The sequence below is a fragment of the Venturia canescens genome, chromosome 1 (genome assembly GCF_019457755.1).
Source record: "Venturia canescens isolate UGA chromosome 1, ASM1945775v1, whole genome shotgun sequence".
Taxonomy (NCBI): domain Eukaryota; kingdom Metazoa; phylum Arthropoda; class Insecta; order Hymenoptera; family Ichneumonidae; genus Venturia; species Venturia canescens.
Window position 1 is genome coordinate 38,454,948 of NC_057421.1, and position 22,078 is coordinate 38,477,025.

A 22,078-nucleotide genomic window follows, 5' to 3' on the forward strand; every position below is an offset into this window, starting at 1 on the left:
AAGGGTGCGTTACGTTTTGGCACATCTGTTCTGACGTGGCCATTTGTGGCACGAGATTTTCGGGCACGGGGACATTCTAATGCGAGGACGTTTCGACGCGGCTCTTCGGGTGCAGAAACGTTGGGGCGCGAAGACATTTTTACGTAACCATATCGGCACTAAGATTTTTTAAAACCAAAACTAAAGTATGCAAAACATTAAATAAAATTATATCGTGAACGCTGAAGAAATAAGGGGTAGCTACAAAGGGTGGGATTTTTTATGGATCCGCGATTTTCTGCGGTTTTTCATTTTCGCACGATAGAGGATAGGATTTAGTACTCATGATAATTAATTTTAAATTTTATTCGTCACTCGAGGGGGCTTCGCCCCCTGCGACCCCCATCGCCCGTGTTCGGATACTATACGAGTACTTAGCATCGAAAAATGTATAAACCAGGAAAAAAATTCTATAGATGTAAAAAAGGGAAAATTTAAAAGTTCAAAAAAATTCAACAGAAATAAGAAACAATCGAAAAAAGTTCTATAAAGGAAAATAAAAAATTTTCAAAAAAATTCATAAATATTGAGCAAATTGAAAAATGTACTATCCAAGTTTCATGCAGTATAAAAATGTATGATATCAATTGGAGGCCAAGTTTTTATTGATAATGTGGCATCCCGTGTCTGTAAGGTGCTGCCTCGTCAATGTGGGATCAATATAGTTCGTAAGAGGTACGTACAGGTTGAACTACTATATAACGAGTCAGTCAAGCTCGGACCGAGGTCGTACACAGTACTCATCAATTACCCGAATAATAAAGAATATACATCTATACGTGCCCGTGTGTTCGTCTCATTGCGGCTCCCTGTCCCAAGTTACCACAATGGCGACGAGGATGGGATTGTTTCGATCCACCGAAGATTAGTGCGGTAAATTAATTATGCACGAAGAAAGTGGTGTAAGTGATCGGGGACTGGTAGCCGAGGAAATAAGAAAAGGGCGGACTTCGTGGATATACCAACTCAATAAAACCGAGCTAGTAGACATTTGTAACGAATACGGCATTGAAGTAACGATCGTGGACAGCATCGATATCATTCGACAAGCATTAAACACCTATGTCAAGGCTGCCAAAGGAACACAAGGCAAGGAAGACACTAGACGAGACAACATCGAAAGTGAGGTGGCGGCAAACGGGCGGAGCCCGAGCACCGAACCACGAGCAATGGCCTCCATTTTGGGAAATGTTAATACATTCAAGAGAGATTCGTGTTGGGATACATTCGAGGACCAGCTTGAAGCATTTATCTTGCTCAATGATATACCAGAAGAAAAAAAGGCAGCGCTGTTAATTACTCAGTTAGCACCAGAGGTATTTAAAGATTTGCAGATAATTTGCGAGCCGGAAAAGCCAATTAAGTTACCATACCAAAATTTAAAAGAAAAATTAGTACAACTTTTCGCGCCGAAGCGGAATGAACATTTGCAACGCTATACATTTCGCGAACGGAAACAAAAACCGGGCGAAGAAATTAAGGATTTTGTGTTATCTCTGAGATTGCTAGCGAAGGAGTGTAAATTCGCCAACACCGAATTTGATAAACAAATCAAGGATCAACTCATCGTGGGGGCATCAAACGACCTAGTAAGATATGAACTTCTAAAGTCATCCGAGAGCACACTAGCAGAAATGGAGCGATTAGCCATAACGGTGGAAATGGCTAGTACACATAAAGCAGATCCGGTGAAGGCAGCATCAGAGAGCGTGAAAGAAAACCACACGGCAACGGAGATTAACGTAGTCCAGGCGAGTAACAAAAACAAGCAATCGAAACGCTACTCAAGCAATAGAAATTACGGACCAGCGAGTCGAGGGAATAACGCGGCGAGAGCGTCAACAAGTACGGAGAACCGAACTTGTTTTTGTTGTGGCAAAGATAATCACGTGCGCGATCAGTGCTCACTGAGAGATAAATATTGTAGTGAGTGCGGGACGAAAGGACATATATTTCGAGTGTGCCCAATCAGGAAGAAAAAAAATGGAGCCCAACATCGCATAGATGCAGAATTCACGGACGAACTCATCTCGGAGGAAGAAGAGGACGACGAAGAAAGCAGCAGCGACCCGTGTTACGAGTCAGACACCTTCACGATCCGAGCAAATGATGAAATAAATGTGTATAAGGTGGAGGCAGAAGACTGCGAATTGAAAGAGAAAAGCGTCGAACCCCATTATATCACCATCAAAGTCGGTAATATTTTTCTAAAAATGGAAATGGATACAGGGGCCGCATACTCGGCAATATCAAGTAGGTGTTATAAAAAAATGTTTGCGAGAACACCATTGTTAACGGCCAGCCGAACGCTCAGAGCTTACAATCGGAAACCGATAAAATCGTTAGGCTATATCAAAGTACCGATCGAGGCGAACGGAATAAAAATGGAACGAATTTTGTATGTGATTCCGGGAGGGGGGATCCCATTGCTAGGTAGAAGTTGGTTAGTAGCTTTGAAAATGTGGCCACCACAGTATGAAAAAATAGTGAAAATACAAGCTATGAATGATTCGACAACCGAAATTACGAAGTTACGTACGGAATTTGTTAGCGTATTCTCATCGGGTTTGGGAATGTTCAATAAAGGTAGTTTAGACTTACAGCTAACTGAAGGGGCGCAACCACGCTTCATGCAACCAAGGCGTATACCATTAGCAATGCGCGAATCGGTGGAGAAGGAAATTGAACGTTTACGTGATAGGGGCATCATCTCGCCGGTTGAATATTCAGAGTGGGGTACGCCGGTGGTACCAATTGTTAAAAAAAACGGAGCCATAAGATTGTGTGGCGATTTTAAAGTTACGTTGAACAAAGCGCTGAAAGTCGATCATTATCCTTTGCCGAGAGTCGAGGAGGTGTTGGATGTGTTAAGAGGGGGAAAAGTGTTTACGAAACTCGACTTGTCAGAGGCGTATCAACATCAACAGAGGCGTATTAACAGAGAGAGCAAAAAAACTAGTAGTGATAAGCACTCACATGGGGTTGTTTCAATATAACCGCTTACCGTTTGGAGTGTCCACAGGACCAGGTTCGTTTCAACGCGTTATGGCATCATTGTTGTTGGGAATACCGGGGGTAATAGTGTTTATAGACGATATTTTGATCGCAGCATCGAACTGGGAAACACACATAGACCGCGTACGAGAAGTATTGCGGCGGTTAAGGGATGCCGGACTGCGGCTGAAGTTTGAAAAATGCGAATTCGCACAAGAAGAAATTGAATATCTAGGCTTCCGCGTGAATTCGAACGGGATCCACCCCTCCGAGAAGAAAATAAACAGTGTAAAAAACGCGCCAACGCCAAAAAATATTTCAGAACTGAAAAGTTTTTTGGGCTCTATTAATTATTATACACGGTTCATTAAAAACATAACGGACAAACTTTATCCGTTATACGAGTGCTTAAAGCAAAAAGAATTCAGTTGGTCAGACGCATGTAACCGAAGTTTTACGGAAATAAAAAAAGAATTATCATGCGAGCTAACGTCGGCGCATTTTGACCAACAAAAACCGATAGTACTTACTTGCGACGCATCACCGTATGGAATAAGTGCAGTCCTATCGCATCGTGAAGCGAATTCATACGATAGGCCGATTTGTTTTGCGAGCCGCACATTAACTTCGGCCGAAAAAAAATATGCACATCATGACAAAGAAGGTCTATCGGTAATATTCGGAATTCGCAAATTTTATCAATATTTATATGGAAACGAATTTATAATCCAGACCGACAGTACAACGTTGTCACGTATATTCCATCCCGATAAGTCGATCCCGGAGATCACAACTGCACGTTTGCAGCGGTGGGCCATATTCTTATCGGTCTTCAAGTATAAAATCAAACACATACCTGGAAAACAAAATTACGCGGATTGGCTCAGCAGACTCCCGATCGAACGATCACAAGATTTGGAAGATAAAATCCAAATGTTAAATTACGTAGACGATTCATTCATGAATAATGTTATAGAATCTGATTTTGCGTCATTAGATTGGAATGCGGTTCGAAAAGCCACGCGTAAGGATGCTGTATTGTGCCGCGTAATTAGATATTGCATGGACGGATGGCCGGAAGTCAACCCGAAAGAGGAGGGGATGAAAAGTTTCTGGGAAAAACGTGACGCGATGTCCGTAGAAAGCAATTGCGTATTGTGGGGACACCGCGTGATCATCCCTAGGCAGCTGAGGAAGCTAGTGCTGAAGGAACTCCATCACAGCCACTTCGGCGTAGCACGTATGAAAGCTTTAGCACGGTCATATGTTTGGTGGCCACAAATCGATAAAGATATCGAAGAAATTACGAAAGCCTGCCTGGCGTGTCTAAAAAAACGTAAAAATCCTCCTAAAGTACCCCTTACGCCGTGGCCGTGACCACCCGCGCCATGGCACCGTATTCACTCGGACTTTTTAGGTCCGATTGGCGGAAAAATGATATTAATAACAATTGATAGCTATTCCAAATGGCCGGAGATATTTATTATGCCGAATATGAGCGAGGCAGCCACAGTAGATGCGTTTCTTGAAATGTTTTCTAATCACGGCTACCCAGCGCATATTGTAACGGATAACTTCGCTACATTCACGGGAGAAAAATTTCGACAGTTACTTCGAGAAAGAGGCATCAGACACAGTACCATCGCACCCCACAGTCCGGCCACGAACGGCGCGGCAGAGAACCTCGTCGATACGTTCAAGAGGAAAGTCAAAAGTATGATGGAAGACGGCATGTCCCTTCGGGCAGCGGTGCGTCAATTTCTGTTTGATTTTCGAGCGACGCCCCACGCGACGACACAGCGATCGCCGGCAAACATGATGATGAATAGGGAATTGAAAACGCGGTTTTCTAAGTTGCGCCCACCGTCGGCGACCGAACATGTGCAGGTACAACAAGAGCGCCAAATAAAAAATTACACCGGTTCACGTAAAATTGATTTTCGAATAGGCGATGCAGTCATGGCGAAAGACTATAGGTGTGGGGGTGAGCGTTGGACGCCGGCCGAAATAATACGAGAGCGTACTCTAAGATCAATTTATGATGTTAAAACAGAAGACGGGTTGATCTGGAAACGGCACGTTAATCAGCTCATTGCAGCAAACATCGGCGGGGCCGAGAAACAACCATTGCACGCGGAACCGGTGATTGTAGAACCGCGAAGATCGGAGCGAATTCGGCAAAAGAATCGTGGTAACGTTTAAGCTAGTTTAAGAATTAAGGAAAGAATGTGCAGTATATTCAGGTATACATTATTGTAAGACCCGCTAGAAAATATAGCGGGGGAGAGTGTGGCATCCCGTGTCTGTAAGGTGCTGCCTCGTCAATGTGGGATCAATATAGTTCGTAAGAGGTACGTACAGGTTGAACTACTATATAACGAGTCAGTCAAGCTCGGACCGAGGTCGTACACAGTACTCATCAATTACCCGAATAATAAAGGATATACATCTATACGTGCCCGTGTGTTCGTCTCATTGCGGTGTTACGTCCCAGGAGGGAGGATTAGTTGGGGGCGCACAGTCGCCGATTTAGAGAAGCAGAGTGTACGTTGAGTACCTCTGCCAGTGAGTCTTCTTTGGGACTTGTGCGAGGCCTGAGAACATATGCTATATTTTTCAGGTATACGTGACCTTTTATTGTGGTTGTGCCCGCGAATTGGAAGGATTTTCCAATTGTTGAGCGGTGTCGAAGGCTTGATGAAATAAATACACTCGATGATATTTTGTTTATTACAAAATATTCTGATGTGTTTATTGAGACACTTATGCACTTATTAACCTTACAAATTAAGAAATTAAACTGTTAAATAAAGAGTTAGCTATTATTCGGAGCTCTCTAAGATGAATTAGGATTTAGAGAGAGGAGAGTTCTCCGATGTTAATGTCTTTAATGTTCGATGCTAACTAACTAACAACTAAGATTCTTAGCCTAGTTAGAGTTCGAGAGGAGGATGTGTTTTTTGGGGGTAGGATGCTGTAGAGGGGGTTTGTTCTCTGTGGTTTTTTAGTTTGGATTGGGTAAAAAGTATCGTCTGATTTGATGATTGGATTTGAATATGGGGGAGACTTTTCCGGAGATATGATTGGAGGAAAAGTCGCTCGAGATTTCTTAGAATTAGGGAAAGTGTGTTGAGCGGAGTTCTGAGATGTGCACGTGTTGCACTTGAGATAAGAGCATCTGTTTTCGGGACTCGTGGGAAACGCGAGTTTCGGAACGCGTCTCTGGAATTTTGTGTGGATTTAGGAAATGCTGCATTGATAATAAATTCAAGGATAGGAAATCGGTCTTGGACTGTTTATTTCTGGTTTTCCGTGCTCGTCTTGTAGGATTATTTATGGCGCCGGAACGTCGGGGAGAGTCTAGGGCACGCGTTGTGAGTGTTTAAAGAATGGACAGTTGAGGAAAAAAATATGTGCGAGCGCCGAGTGTCTCGCAGGATGTATTTGTTATGGATGGTCTGGATACGCTCTGTGTTTATATATATTCTTAGATACGAACTATGTATCGACAAATGATGATAAAGGTTAGAAATATACTCGTGATAGCGTTTGAGTTGAAGAGAAAAAGTGAGGGGCGTTTAGCGTAATGCTAGGACGTAACACCTCCCTCCTTTAGATTGAGCGTCTCGCTCAATTAGATTAATCAAAATTTAATCGTGAGAGTTTATGGAGGATTGGTAATCATCGTTTGTCGATTTACACTGGAGTTAGATTTATTGAGCTAAATTCTTAAATCTTAAGATTACAATGTTGTTGTGACATTTATTTTATTGTCGTTTTACGTTCTTACTAATAGGCGTTTGAAGAATATTTGTTTGTTATTATTTATTTCCTATATGTAGTGATTAAGATATTCGTTGAGTTTCGACCAGTTGTTCTGGCTAATTTTCATTTGATGTGTTGTAAAATAACGAATTAAGGTATGTATTGTGTTACAATATATGTTACAATATCTTAATCAATAATTTTGAGGTATTGTTTATTATTACATAGATTTTGTGTCTTCAAGATTATTGTTAATTATTTTTATTGTTCTTATATGAAATGTATATATATATATATATTCTAGTTTAACATTGGTATAATTTTCCTGAGTTTCAGAGTTCGATGGGGGTATTCGAGGTGGGGTTGCTTTTCGCTTCATTTCAGCGTAGGAGTGGGATGTGGGACTAAGGGTTTGTCTTTAGTGATGGTGGGGACTAGGGGTACGACTACGTTTTTGGTGTCTTGACCAATAAGCGATGGCGATAGTTTGAGTCTAAGGGTGGGTGTTACCTATTGTGCTTATTTAAAGCGTGGTTCGAGTAATTTTTCACACAATTCTTCACCGAGTAACGGGTCTTCTAGTTCCCTTCACGCGATTCTATACCCAGAAGGAGGAAATAGAAAAATGGCGTGCAAAAGGCAATTTTTGCAAATGATCAAGGTTTGTGAGGTTACTTTGTTTTCCTTGTTTGTTTGGTCTCACTTTAATTTCTGTGTTTCATTATTGATGTTTTGTTTGTTTTTTATTATTCGTTTCAGGAGTCCGGTATCCTCTTCGTCGAGGATTTGAAGCGCCGGTGTTTGGAGAAAAAAGAGGTTCGGTTGCTGAACCGGCGGTTCGAAAACTCGGACGGCTTCGATGTCTGGTGCATACGGTGGCTCCTGGAGGGTCGTCTGGGGACAATACATCCAGACGAAGACTGGGACCATCCGGCCTGGTTATCGCCTCGCGGTATTTACGCCGCTTATGATGATGATTAAGGAAAGGGGAATGAGGAGGGAAAAGATTTCGGGAGGAATTATTCTGTTTTTCCTTTACCCTGAGTTGATGTAGTGGGAGTTTTTTCGGGCCTTCCTTCTCTTAATGGGGAGGAAGGAATAAAATTAAAAAAAAAAAAAAAAAAAAAAAAAAAAAAAAAAAAAATATTTTCTGTTTTTTTTTCTTTATATAAAAAAAATTTTCTGTCCTCTTCATTTTTAAGTTCTCGTCGTTTGTCGTCGATGGGTGTTTGTCTTTGTTGCGTCTTTCGTCGCTGGTTTTCGATTGATTTCTGTCATCGTTGGTTTTATTTGACTGTTTGTCGTTGTTGGGTTTTCGTTTACTCATCATCGTTGGATTTTGTTTATTCGTCATCGTTGGATTTTGGCTTTTCGGGTTTGTTCGATGTTGAGAAAAAGAGAAAAAAAAGAGAGAAAAAAGAAGAGAGAGTATGTTTCTGTTAACTGATTCATCCTACTTTGGAATAAAATTAAAAAAGGTAATTTCTCCTTGTAAAATATAATAATAGAGGACAAAAGAAATTTGGGGATAGAGAATCAAAAGTTAGAATTTATTTGAAATGTTTAGTTTAGCTAAAGTATTTGATTATTATTATTATTATTATTTTTTTTTTTAATGTTTTAACTGGGTTATTTTCATAATGATTAAAAAAAATGTTAAATTAGTATATTCGCGTTTCTGTTTTGCTCGCGTTATACTTGTTCGTTACCCTGCTTTATGCTGGGGTGGGTGCGCGGCTGCCAGATTGGCGTTGCCGTGTTTTCCGCATGGGGTGGGGGACAGGTAGGGTATACCTGCGGCTTTTGGGCTTTCGCTGGTTCGTTTGGTGCTGCGGCGCTGATACTCTCTAAGGGTACCTCTCCATTTCCATCCTCTTCTAGCTCGCTGTTTTCTTTTTTTATGTTTTCAGGTTTCCTGGCTAGGTGGAGGAGGAGGTTAGTAACCGAGTCCCAAATCGAGCCTATGAGCCATACGCTCCAACCGTATATGGAATGGAGTGCGTAACCGTGCACTAGTGTATCGATTACAAATTTTATGATTTTCAGAGTGACCCACATTCCAAGCAGTGTTGCACTGAATGTGCCCACCGTATTAAAAAACGAATAGACTTTTCCCCAAGCTCGTTCAACTGACTCCTGGATGAATTTGTCGTTTATCCAGTGGGTTATTGTAATGCCTTGGTCAGCTGCGGCTCGACCTGTCGCACCACGAGCTAATGTGTTCAGTACGGCATTGCGTTCGACTGGAAACATTATGCTGGTTCGCAGGTTGTCGAGGTCGCGGGGTGAGTAGATTCCGCTCTCTGCGAGGTGTGCGGGGGTAATGAAGGTCCATGACGGTTGCGTCATAGCCGTGATTTCTTCCGGCGCTGCGGCCGGTGCCAATTGGGGTAGGGATTGGTACCAATTATTATTAATGCGGTACATAGGTGAAAGAAAAGAATTACATTCGATTTGATGTCCCGTTTTTGTGATAATTCGAGTTCTGGGCATCATAAACAGAGATTCATTTCCTCTTTTGATAGGGAGTTCTTGATAACACTCTTCTGTTTTTCTGGTAGCTACATTGACCGGTACGCATTTCGCTATTCGGATTACCTCTCCCGCGACGTGCGCTATATAACCCGGTTCATTCATGTAGTGATATGCAAATTCGGCTGGTGCGAGAGATGCGAAGCCTAACGTATTACGCAAGACTCGTTTTTCTATTTCGCACTCCTGCCTGATGACGTTATTATAAAGGCTAGTTATTTGGCTACCGAAGTGCTTTACGACGTATACGAATTTTGAGTTCATGTAAGCGAAAATGTCCATGTTCATTACCGATATATGTTTGGTTGTGAAAACGTCGCCGTTTACTTGTTCGAGTATGAAAAGTTTGGGGTGTTCGGTTCTGATGAGTTTATAGCCACAGACGGAAGTTTGCCCTTTTATTGCCAATGCGAATGTTATGTCGGTAGAAGTGATCGAAAAGATTTCTTCTCCACTTGGGGAGCCTTTGGTATCTTTTATTCTTTCGGCTTTACCTTCGTAAATTATTTCGTAGTTTTTAAATCCGCAATGTTCGTTTGGTAAGGGGTCCCAATGGGTATAACCGCCTTCCCAGTCGAGGCATCTTCCCGACGTGTGTTTACAGCGATTACCCGATCGTAAAATAATTTCGTTCAGATCGAGGCTCACTTCGGCTGTGTATTCGTGAATACCTATATATATCTGGCCTGTGACGACTACGTTTTCCCAGGTACCGTAAGGGTCTGAGTATGACGTTCCTTGGCAAGACCCGTGTCTGTCGACGCTACCTGCCATTGTAACTGACCTAGGGTTGGTGGAGTTCATTGCCAAGTTGCCAAACACGACATTGTACGCTTGATACGTGTTCGATCTGTGAATGCTAAGGCATTCTTCCGATGAAGTTTCTTTTATGAACTCTACTATTCCGTATTCTACGTCTGAGCTATGTGAAAATGCACCACAATGCCTTACTGTTCTATGAATTTCTATTTTGCATTGTCGAACTTTAATTTGCGAGAACTGAACTCTCTGTAGAAGCTGAATTTTTGATGTAGTGATTATCGGTTTATGAATCGGAATATCGCATTCCTTGATGTCCAAGAGAGACAGTGTTGTTATGTTCATGGCCGGTGCTCCGCAATCGTATGCGATTAGGGCGTGACCCGCTTGCCATGAGGTTGTTAGAAGAGCGATGGTCAAAAACATCCTGAACGCGGTGTCCATGATCCTGAAAAGGTTCCGATTTTATGAGTCCTGAGCAGTTTCGAATGATTCTTAATGTGCTATTTTTGCTCTATCGCAATGAATGATTTTCCTCTTTTTATTTTCGAGTTCGATTTCGATATCATTCTGTTCTGGGAAGGTGCGTGTTATTAGATAAGGACCTTTATAGTTGTCATCGAATTTTCCGATCTTTGGATTCTTTACTAAATAAATTTTTTCGCCGACATTAAATTTTACTTGATGGATATTTCTATCGTAATAGGTTTTCGATTTTTGTTTTGCGGCTTCTAAATTGTTTCGCGCTAATTTTCGTACTTCCTGTAATTGAGTCGCGAGGTTTTTCACGTGATCATCGAACGTGATGAAATCGTCCATTTGTGTGAATTGAGATGGAAGACGAGGTTCTTTGCCAAAGACTAGACGGTATGGCGAGAATTTTGTGCCTTCGTGTATGGTCGCGTTGTATGAAAGTGTTGCTGGCTTAAGCCATTTATGCCAGTCTTTTTTGTTGGTATAGTGCTTCAGGTAATCTGTGAGTACCTGATGGCTTCGTTCAAGGGACCCGTTTGACTGTGGGTGAAAGGCTGTAGTTTTGATTTGTTTAATTTTGAAGATTTTTGTTAACTGTTTCATGACGCGGCCAATAAACGCTGCTCCTTGATCTGTCAAAATTATTTTTGGACAAGTGAAAACACATATGAATTCTGTTACCAGTGCGTCTGCGATTTCGTTTGCTGTCGCGCTCATGAGCGGAATTGCGAAGGAGAATTTCGAGAGATTATCTTGAATGGTGAGGATAAAACGATGACCTAGGGTTGATACCGGTGTTATCGGTCCGACTATGTCCATTGCGATCTTATCGAATACGTCGATCGGGGTATCGGTAATGACCATAGGTTGTTTCGTTTTTATTCGAACCAATTTTCTTCTTTGACAACTTTCGCATTGCCTGACGTAGTCTTCTACTTGTTTTTTTAGATTGTCCCAAAAATATCTTTGACGGATTCTATTATATGTCTTGGTGACGCCTTTGTGGCCTGCTACCGGGGAGTCGTGGCACTCTCTTATTATTTCTAATCTGTGCTCTTGAGGTGGAGTTGTAATCTCGTCTTTACATATTTTTATCTGGATTTTTGAATGTGCGAAAATTTCGCGTATGAGATTTTTTATTTTGATCCAAATTGAAAGGTCGAAATTATTTCTTTTTTGAGAAATTGCTGCTGAATTCAACTTTAATTCTTCCATCTTGATTCTGAGATTTTTTAATGATTTTGTGAAATTTTCTAGAGTGATGGGTGATGAATCGTTTTCTTGAATAACTAAGCCAAATGTCTTTTTATTTTTAGAGCCTGAAACTAGTACTTGACCTACTTCCAGTTTGTTGGAGGGGGATAAGGTGAGGAAGCCTAGTTCGATTAGTCTCTTGCCAATCTCGCTTGACACCGTACCATCTGCTGAGATGAAACATATATAGTTGTCTTTGACCATTTCTAAATTGTCATTTGTTTCGATAATGTTGACGGTGTCGATTTCTGTGCCGCTATCGTTCACGATATTTGGGGTGCCTCCCGCTGGAGGGGGAGTTTCACTCGGAGGTTGTGTGACGATATTTACGGTCGGTGTAAGGGGTTCGTGCCTCTGGGGGTTTGACGGTACTTCGTCCTCGTGCAATAATTCAAAATTGTTTTCATTGTGGAGGCTTAGCGGCCTTTCGTTTTCGGACGACGCTTCTTTGTCGTTTTCGTTTTCCGGGGATATGCAAATTTCGTCTTCGATGACTGTGTCATTTCGTTTAAGAACTTTATGAATTTTATCCGTGCGTTTTTGTTTTTTGTTTTTAGGAGGGTTTGCTGGAATGCTCGTCGTTGATACGACTGCAGGCATTATTCTTTGGGGTGGGCTAAGCCCGGTTTTGTTTGAATCTTGGATTTGTTTGGTGTAGTTTTTATATTCATGCGTGTGTTGTCCCGCTTGTGAGCAATATGTGCATTGCTTTGGTTTTCTTTCTCTTGACGATCTACGAGTCGGTAACAATGGTGGTTTTTTCATTCTTTGCTTCTTGAGGGGCTTGGGAATTTTCCACTGATCGTTGTGAACCGTATTTGCCATTACTACGGGGTCTTTACTGTCTTTTGGGGATTTAATGTGTGTTAAAATGGTATTTTCTTTATTTTCTATGGCGTTAGGCTTTTCGTTCGAGAGCGTTGTGCATATTAAATTTGTGTCAGGTACCGTTTTTTCGTTAGGGGCTTTTTCTTTCCCGTTTAGATCACTTGGTGTTTCCTGGCTGTTTTCGGGGTTCTGTGTATCGCATGTTTGAGACTGAGTTTCGCTCTTTTGGGTTTCCCTATCTGGATTACTCCCTGATTCGAGAGAGCTTGTGGTGCTGTGCGATTTTCTTTTCGTACGTTTACTAGGGGGCGGTGTGAATTCTGCCGTTTTTTGTGTACGTTTTTCTAAAGGTTTTTGTGGGATCTCAGTTATTCTTGGTGACATATGGTCACTGAGAATTGGAGGGGTTTGAGGAGTAAAGTACAGGGATTTTTCGTCGGATTCTGTGCTGGTTTCGGCCGAAGGTGTGTTTGGACAATGTGGTGATGTGACCTCCATTGATTCAGCAGGGTTAGAGTTTTCGGAGTGTATATTTTCGAGGGTTATGAAGGATTTGTCCTGTTCCTCAGAAATTTTCTGATCCGAGGATGGGCAAATCTCTTGATCTGTTGCAATTGAAGAGACCGCGTCGACTGTATTGTCTTCGCATTCTTCTGAAGAAGAGGGAGATCGATTTTTATGAGTGCTGTAGGATTTGTGTCGTTTATCGCGATCTTTCTTCTTCATTAGGATTTTCCTTTTACATCTATCGTATTCCGAATAGAGTTCTTGGTTTTCTGAATTGCTACTTTGAGATTTTTGTTTTTTGATTGAATTAAGAGACAAATTCGCGTCGCGTTTTGAGTTGGTTGATTTGGACGAATTTGTTTTTAGATTTTTTGATAAATTCGTGTGATGCTCTGAGTTTGAAGATTTAGACGAATTTATTTTTAAATTTTTTGATGAATTCGTATGATGCTCGGAATTTGAAGATTTAGACGAATTCTTTTTTCTTTGCAAACTTGTATGAGGGTTAGGGTTAATTGATTTAGACAAGTTTGCTTTTTGATTTTGCAACGAGTTCGTATGATGCTCTGTGCTACTAGATTTAGACGAACTTGTTTTTTCTTTTTGCTCTCGTAAATTCGTATGATGCTCGGAATTAAAAGATTTAGACGAATTTATTTCTTCGAGCTCTGGATTTAGGATGCTCCCATTATTGAGGCATATATCAGACGATTGATCAGATCGCTGATGATTTAGGATTTCGTTTGTTTCTTCGCCAACTTGATTAACGTACGTTTCTCTAGGAACTTCCGTATCCGTGTAATCAGTTAGTTCTGAAACAGGGTTTGATGTGGAGGGATCTTTTTGATCACCTTCCGAATTAGAGAAAGAAACTTTGGGTCTCTTTAAGTTTTTGTCTGAATTTGAAACAGACGAGTATGTTCTGGCGATACCTGGGTTCAAGCTTAATAGCTTTCCACCTGTAGGTGTCTGACTGATTCGCCATTTGAGTTTTATCGGGAGAGTTATTGGATTACGCGATAGTGCGTCAGCGTTTGTGTTTATTTTTCCCGGTTTGTATTCGATTTTATATTCGAACTCTTTTAATCTTTCTCTCCATCTCAGTACACGCGACGTCGGGTCACTCATTGAGTCGATCCAAGCAAGTGGTCGGTGATCCGTTAGAAGTAAGAATTCCCTGCCATAAAGGTAGGGTCTGAAGGTTTTTATTGCGAAGAGCACTGCGACCATTTCTTTTTCGGTGGTGGAGTAGTTCCGTTCCGCTTTGTTTAGGACCCTTGAGGCAGCAGCCACCATAGGGTCTTGACCGACTTTGCCTTGTGAAAGAATTGCACCAACCGCATAATTAGATGCGTCGGTTGTCACGATGAAGGGTTCGGAGAAATTTGGGTATTGAAGGATTGGAGCAGAGCACAGCTTATCGCGTAGCGTTTCGAATGCTAATTGATGTTCTGAATTCCAGTGGAATTCGACATTTTTGCTCGTTAGATCTGATAATGGTTTTGCTATTGCTGCGAAATTTTTTATGAAACGCCGGTAGTAACCTGCAAGTCCTAAAAACTCTTTAACGTTTTTTGGGGTTTTTGGTACGTTAAATTTTTGAACCGCTTCGATGTTTTTAGGGTCGGGCTTTACGCCATCAGCTGATATAAGGTGACCTAGATATCGTACTTCCGTTCTTAAAAATTCGCATTTATCGGTTTGGAGAGTAAGATTAGCATTTCGTAGACGTTCGGCCAATTTTTTGAATTTACTATTGTGTTCGTCTAAGGAACGAGCGTAGATGACTATGTCATCCAGGTATACGAACAGTTCATTGCCCTGAAGACCTTTAAGTACGAGGTCCATTAGGCGCTGAAAGGTTGCTGGTGCATTCTTTAGACCGAATGGCATTCTGTTAAACTCGTAGTGACCGTGGGGGGTTGTAAAAGCTGTTTTATGTTTATCTGCTGGATCCATCTGTATTTGGTGGAATCCAGATGCTAAATCGAAAATTGAAAAGTATTTTGCTCCGCCGAGTTGATCAAGGATATCGGTTATTAAGGGTAAAGGATAAGCGTCTCCTATCGTGACTTCATTGAGTTTTCTAAAATCGATCACAAGTCTCCATCTTTTATTTCCTTTTGAGTCTGCTTTTTTCGGAACTATCCACACCGGTGAATTGTACGGAGATTTAGATGGTTCGATTATATTGAGTTCTAATAAATCGTTAATTTGTTTTTCGATCTCTGGTCTTTGAAAGGGTGGATGTCGGTATTGTCTCGTGTTGACAGGTCTGTCGTTCACTGTTAAGATTCGATGCTTGCATTCGCTAGTTGGTTTCAGAGGGTCGCCCGGTAAATGAAAGAGGTCTGCGTTTTCTGCAACGAGTGCATTTACCGCGTCTCGCTCTTCGACATTGAGGTGGTCGAGGCGCAAAAGGTTTATCACGTTTTCTACACGATTTTCTCGCGTCCGAGAAGGGATACTATGTATTTTAGCTTTGCCAATTGCGGAATCTTCGTTCTGTTCCTCGTTTTCATCCGTACTCATATCAAAAGGATAGAGGGATATAACGGGAACGTCCACTTTAACGTCTTTGTCAAGGGTATTGATAGCGTAAAGGTAAGCTTTGCCGTCGGTGTTTTTCACCAATGCTTCGCCTGCGTAAACGCCTTCTGGAAATCTTATGCGGGGTACGTAGCCTGTCTCTAGAGTATTTCCCACTCGAACAAACATGACCATTTTCTGTCTGGCCCGCAGAAGAAATGATTCGGTGTTTGTAAATGGTACTTTTACATCATTGATTTGCACGCACCTCTCCATCCAGTCAATTTTACCGTTGCTATTACCGAGGGTCTCATGACCAAGTATTGCATCAAATTCTACAGGAAAATCGTCGCCTACAACGTGAAACATTTCCGGTTTTCCATGAATAGCGATGTTAATTTGACCGAGAGTTTTAGGTCTATCGGAACTTGAGATTCCGTATAGTTCGTAAATGATTGATTCGTTTATTGTATTTTTATCTGCGATATTTTGAATTTTGATTAGATTTAATTGCGATCCCGAGTCAGCGAGGAATAGGGTTTGTTCTTTGATTAAGTCCCGTGACTCTAATACGATGGTTGGCGCGTTATAGTTATGAGAAGACGCGCTGAGATTGCAATTAGCCCGAAGGATATTTCGTTTTATTTCTTCGGGTCTTTCGGATTTTGGTGCCTCTACTGATTCTGTCCCGTCGAGGCACCTGGCCGAGGGGTCGTTGACTCGTTTCCCGGCTGGTTACCTGCATTCGCCGCAGCCTTTTTGCCGTTATTGTACGCTCTCCTACGACAGTCGTTTATTACGTGTCCCGGTTTTTTGCAATAGTTGCAAGATACACTACTTTTGTTTTCAGTCGTTTGTTGTTGCTGTAATTGTTGAGGTTTTTGTTGTTGTTCTTGTTGTTTGTTTTGTTTTGCAAGAGCGTAACAGTCGTCCGTAACGTGATTTGTTTTCTTGCAAAATTTACAAAGTTTACCGGTCGTGTTTGCGTTTTGCATTGATTTATTATTTGAGTTTTTGTTATCTTGCGAACTAATAGGGAGGCAGGTTGATTGATTTTTGTTATTTCTTTCAATTGGTCCTACTAGTTTTTCGATTTCGATTGTCTGTTGATAAATACTTTCGAGGGTAGCGAAGACTGTGATAGGTATGTGAGCGCTGTAAGCTGGGTTTACGCCTCTACGGAATTGATTTATTGCCATGTCTCGAGCGTAATTTTTTGCTCCTTCCGGGTCTTGCAACTTTGACAAGCCGATGGCCTGTTGAGTTTGAGTAAGATGCAAGTTGATTCGACTATAGAAAGCGAGCAATGTTTCTTTATCTTTTTGTTCGAAAGTGTTTAATTCCTCGAGCCACGCGAACAAGGGTTTCGATGTAATGAATCTACTTCTCAAAATGTTGATGAGGTCATCGATTGTTGAAATTGTAAAACTTTCTAGACTTTCGCATGCAACGCCTTTGCATTTACTTCTCAGTAATGCGACTACTGGTCTTTCGCCAATCGCTTGAGTGTATTCTCTTGCGGATTCACAATAATTAATAAAAGTATTGAGGGAACATGTTTTTGTTGTACCATCGAACTCTGGTACATACCTAGTGAAATCTTTATAATTCGCATGTATGGGGTATGGTGTGTTTTCTGGTGCTCGATTAGCATTGACATGTTGGGGAGCTTGACGTTGAATATTATCTGCAATATATCTACTGAGTACATCTATATCTACATTAACTTGTAGAGGGTTGGGATTTGGTCCAAATTCATTCTGTGGATTCGGCTGACCTGCGTTATCTTGATTTGGCGGTCCGCCCTGTCCGTAGACGTTCATGGGGTTTTGGTCTTCGTTGGACATTGTGAGTTTTATGACTTACGTTACGAAGATCTTGTAGTCGGGTGACGCGTGCCGATGAACCTGTTGTTGAGTTGTGGTGATGATCCTGCTAGTGGTCTACCGCTGCTGGTGTTTTTGACCTGCTCTTCGATGATGCCGATGGTTTATGGCTCTGTCCCTCCGATGGCTTGGAGTACTCGTACGTGTTGGAGGAGATTTCTGGAGTTCGTTGATACTTGTTGATGTTTATTTTCGATGTTGTCCTTCGGTGTGAATTCCGTTGACACCAATTTTAAATATAAAATTAAAAGTGGTGGGTTTTTGTTGGTGTTTTCCGATGCCACCAATTTGGAGATAAAATTGAAGAATTGGTGTTTGCTGATTTTTGTTGTTTTCCGTTGCCACCAGTTTTGAAGATAAAATTAAAAATGGTGTGTGTTGATTTCCTTGTTGGTTTCCGCTGCCACCAGTTTTTAATATAAAATTAAAAAATGGTGTTTTTTGTTTTTTTTTTTTTTTTGGTTTCCGCTGCCACCAGTTTTTAATATAGTAATATGTTACGTCCCAGGAGGGAGGATTAGTTGGGGGCGCACAGTCGCCGATTTAGAGAAGCAGAGTGTACGTTGAGTACCTCTGCCAGTGAGTCTTCTTTGGGACTTGTGCGAGGCCTGAGAACATATGCTATATTTTTCAGGTATACGTGACCTTTTATTGTGGTTGTGCCCGCGAATTGGAAGGATTTTCCAATTGTTGAGCGGTGTCGAAGGCTTGATGAAATAAATACACTCGATGATATTTTGTTTATTACAAAATATTCTGATGTGTTTATTGAGACACTTATGCACTTATTAACCTTACAAATTAAGAAATTAAACTGTTAAATAAAGAGTTAGCTATTATTCGGAGCTCTCTAAGATGAATTAGGATTTAGAGAGAGGAGAGTTCTCCGATGTTAATGTCTTTAATGTTCGATGCTAACTAACTAACAACTAAGATTCTTAGCCTAGTTAGAGTTCGAGAGGAGGATGTGTTTTTTGGGGGTAGGATGCTGTAGAGGGGGTTTGTTCTCTGTGGTTTTTTAGTTTGGATTGGGTAAAAAGTATCGTCTGATTTGATGATTGGATTTGAATATGGGGGAGACTTTTCCGGAGATATGATTGGAGGAAAAGTCGCTCGAGATTTCTTAGAATTAGGGAAAGTGTGTTGAGCGGAGTTCTGAGATGTGCACGTGTTGCACTTGAGATAAGAGCATCTGTTTTCGGGACTCGTGGGAAACGCGAGTTTCGGAACGCGTCTCTGGAATTTTGTGTGGATTTAGGAAATGCTGCATTGATAATAAATTCAAGGATAGGAAATCGGTCTTGGACTGTTTATTTCTGGTTTTCCGTGCTCGTCTTGTAGGATTATTTATGGCGCCGGAACGTCGGGGAGAGTCTAGGGCACGCGTTGTGAGTGTTTAAAGAATGGACAGTTGAGGAAAAAAATATGTGCGAGCGCCGAGTGTCTCGCAGGATGTATTTGTTATGGATGGTCTGGATACGCTCTGTGTTTATATATATTCTTAGATACGAACTATGTATCGACAAATGATGATAAAGGTTAGAAATATACTCGTGATAGCGTTTGAGTTGAAGAGAAAAAGTGAGGGGCGTTTAGCGTAATGCTAGGACGTAACAGCGGCTCCCTGTCCCAAGTTACCACAGATAATTTGGAATACTTATCGAACAAATTGTTGGAAACTTTCATTGAAAAATTGACGTTTTATGCATAGGAGCCACTAATCATTCATAATAATTATTTTCGAGAAAAAAGAAGTTCGTGAAAAAAAAGTCATAACGGAAGTTACGTGCAGTACTAAAATTGATTATATCTATTCGAGGCCAAGTATTTATCAATAATTTGAAATATAATCTCCGGCGACAAATGAGTGTTGAGAATCCTCGTCGGGCTCAGAACGTTTCATCGAAATTACTAAAAAATTAATGGAAATAAAAAATCGTAGAACCTTTCTTTCGAACAATAAGAACGATATCAACCCATTTTTTTAACCTGAACATATAAAAATCGTTAAAAATTCACATGAAAGTCATTCGTTACTTCAAGAAGGTACAGACTTTAAAAAATCGATTCCCCTGCGATTTTCAGGATCCCCCGGTATTATTCACAACATTCAACGTCGATTGGATCGGTACAAATTATGTTCAAATACGTCTTAAACGTACTTGTCCGGCCCATCACTTTTTATTCAAATTGCTCATTCGAAAAAAAATCAGGGCTCTTCTATGATCACAAATATAATAAAATGGATAGAAATAAAAACAATATCTCCGAGTAATTTGAACTTGATTGTTCTCGAGTTCGTATTGCAATAATAGTAATTTCCACTTCTCATTTCCTTCAGCGAGCACATACCATTCGGTAGCAACCAATGAAAATGATAAATAATAAGTCGCATTACAAGAAATTTTCGGACCTACTCAGCCATGTAATGTTTTTTTTTTCGATAGTCACGTACATATTTTGATAAATATCACGAGACGAGTACGATAAGAGCGATTCCTGTAATTTGAAGGAAAATTATTTTCTTGGAAATTACGGTTCTTCAATATTAACACATGGATTAATTTCGTTTTTGATATTTTTTGGAATGAGCAATTTGAATAAAAAGTGATGGGCTGGACAAGTACGTTTAAGACGTATTTGAACATAATTTGTACCGATCCAATCGAAGTTGAATGTTGTGAATAATACCGGGGGATCCTGAAAATCGCAGGGGAATCGATTTTTTAAAGTCTGTACCTTCTTGAAGTAACGAATGACTTTCATGTGAATTTTTAACGATTTTTATATGTTCAGGTTAAGAAAATGGGTTAATATCGTTCTTATTATTCGAAAGAAAGGTTCTACGATTTTTTATTTCCATTAATTTTTTAGTAATTTCGATGAAACGTTCTGAGCCCGACGAGGATTCTCAACACTCATTTGTCGCCGGAGATTATATTTCAAATTATTGATAAATACTTGGCCTCGAATAGATATAATCAATTTTAGTACTGCACGTAACTTCCGTTATGACTTTTTTTTCACGAACTTCTTTTTTCTCGAAAATAATTATTATGAATGATTCGTGGCTCCCATGCATAAAACGTCAATTTTTCAATGAAAGTTTCCAACAATTTGTTCGATAAATATTCCAAATTATCAATAAAAACTTGGCCTCCAATTGATATCATACATTTTTATACTGCATGAAACTTGGATAGTACATTTTTCAATTTGCTCAATATTTATGAATTTTTTAAAAAATTTTTTATTTTCCTTTATAGAATTTTTTTCGATTGTTTCTTATTTCTGTTGAATTTTTTTGAACTTTTCAATTTTTCCTTTTTTACATCTATAGAATTTTTTTCCTGGTTTTGAATATTTTTTCTATGTCATCTAGAAACAAGAGACCATCAATGTACTTGTCCCGACCTTTTTTCCCTAGGGGAATTTTGGGGTTTTATATCACGTTCTTTTCTCGACTTTCTCGATTTCATTTTGATGGCTATAAAATTTAAATTTCAATTTTCATGTGTTATTTTGTTAGTATGTTTTTTAAGAATATTATTTTGTTAGTGCATTTTCAAAGATTTTAAACACGCACGATGATGATATGATACTGTGATCTCTTTTCCGCACCACCGCAGGGGTAGAGTTCCAGGTGCGTTTTTTTTTACGTCACGTTATGTCCATTAGGAACCCAAGAACATGAGGAAGTTAATGTTGGTGGCAGGAATATGATTTTCGGCTCTTAACGTCGGATTCCGAGAAAAAAAGACCGATTTTTCGTCAAAATTATACTGATTATACTGATTATACTGAAAATATTTCGTCACAGGTCTGTCCTTGGCCTTTAGCGATTTTTTTCCCTTTACTCTAATATATTATGGCCATTAGAAACCCAAGAGCACCGAGGAATGCACATTGGAGACCGAGATATTATTTTCGGTTTGTCACTTTGGTTTCCACGAAAAAGGACTTATTTTTCGTAAAATTTGATGTAAAAAATTATCGGCACAGATCTATCCCTAGACTTTGGCGATTTTTTCCAAGTCTTTAAATTGTTGAATGTGTTGGTAACTTTTGCATAATCCTGAGCCCGTACAAAGTTTTTTCTCAGCAAATACGCCACCGATCATGCTGATTTAGGGCGGAATCGAAAGATCATTACTCAATTGGCTTAAACTTCAATTTTCAAGTTGTTAAATGGCTCCTGAGCTTCGTAATTCAATAAAATCACATGCCAATTTTACCCCCACCACGGCGAATCGTTTTATTCAGAGAAAGTATAGTCTCGGCGAGAGTCTCGGGCCAGCAGACGACAGGGCTGTCAATGTACTTGTCCCGAGACTCTACCGAGTCTCTTGATAATTCTGGAATAATTACTCCTCGAGAGTTCACTGAACAAAACGGACAATGAATAGAGTAAGACTCACGGTATTGCGCTCTCGAGATCACACGTCTCGCCCGCTCGATACTTCACGAAAATCTCTCGAATTCCTGCCTCGTTCCGTAGCGCGTTATCACTC

At 40.4% G+C, this 22,078-nt stretch overlaps 1 protein-coding gene across 3 annotated transcripts in view; it reads right to left on the reverse strand.

Moving 5' to 3' along the window:
• grnd (grindelwald) overlaps positions 1 to 22,078 on the reverse strand; it is a 318,742-nt gene that overhangs the window by 98,530 nt on the left and 198,134 nt on the right. The gene's annotated exons all lie outside the window — the stretch shown is intronic.